The sequence below is a fragment of the Pundamilia nyererei genome, unplaced genomic scaffold (genome assembly GCF_000239375.1).
Source record: "Pundamilia nyererei isolate P.nyererei 1_Seehausen unplaced genomic scaffold, PunNye1.0 scaffold00438, whole genome shotgun sequence".
Taxonomy (NCBI): Eukaryota; Metazoa; Chordata; class Actinopteri; order Cichliformes; family Cichlidae; genus Pundamilia; species Pundamilia nyererei.
In genome coordinates, this window is record NW_005187839.1 from 26,157 (window position 1) to 27,458 (window position 1,302).

The window sequence follows — 1,302 nt, forward strand, 5'->3', positions numbered from 1 at the left end:
TGATGTTATGTGTAAATTCAAAATCATCAGTTGCATCATAGTCATTCTATTATGTAAAGTGTTTCCATAATTTTTATAAGTTTGTTTCTTTGTTTTTTATTCTTGTTTCTGTTAATTTATAGAATTCAGTTTATTTCTGTTCTATTCCCTTAATTTATAGTAATCTGTAGCCTGCATGGTAAAACGTGAAGGGTTCAGAAATTCCTGACTGAATATAACAGACCTGTAAACAACTGAGCCTCTGACTGAATGTACTCCCTCTGTGTGCTGAAAGGTGGGGTCATGTTGCTGTTGGTGCAAAGTCTGAGATGGAGTTAGATTTCAAAGTGGGAGCAAATGCATGTTGAATCAAAGTTTATGTTTGCAGAGTCTTCTCAGGTGTGATTTTACTTGAAAACCAGTTTCAGTTTTATAAATAACAAATGAATTCAGAAAATGGAAGAACTTCATGAATCATTTGACATTTAACCCCTGTGGAAAAGAAACACAGCTCACTCTAAGCAGAACATTTAAAGAAGAACAGAAATATAGATTTGTTATACGCAGATAGGAAGTGATTTCACTTTTAACATGCAATTATCTATCTTGTCTTTTCAGTGTGGCCACTGTGGAGACCTCATTCTGTTAGTGTTCCTTTAAATGAATGAATCACTTTGACTCAAATCATTTTGAACATCAATTATAATTGAGGGACCTAACAAGGAAATGGAAATTACTCTAAATTCATAAAAGTTTGGTTTTTAGGTTTTCCCAGTGAGTGGTGATTCACAGAGATAATTATTTTAACACACACCTCACCGCAATGAAATTAAAATTTTAAAACCATCTAAATGATTTTCTTAAAAGAGAATTTGAAATAACTGATATTTTATCTGCCAATTTTAATTGATCAACACGATAAATATATTTTTTGCTGTGAATAGTCTAGATTCTACCTTCTTTGGATTAATCCTACTGCATTTATATCTGTGATGATACATTGTTAGGGATTGACAGACTTAGACAGACTATAAATGTATATAAGCTGTACAAACTCTCGAAAAGCAAACAAATTTACTGAAATCACTAACTGTGAGTTAAATAGCAGGTTTATATGTTTTTTTCTTTCGTTTTTCTTTTTTCTTAAATGGTGGTTATTACAACAAAAAACATTTAACAGTAAAGGTGATTCCAAAAACTCCAAAGAAACTCAAAACCCTGGGACCAAAACCAAGAACCATGACAGTTACACTGATGTACAAAGTTGTTTCCAGGAACAACCCACTGCAGAATGTTTTTCCTTTCTCTGGAAAGAACTTTACG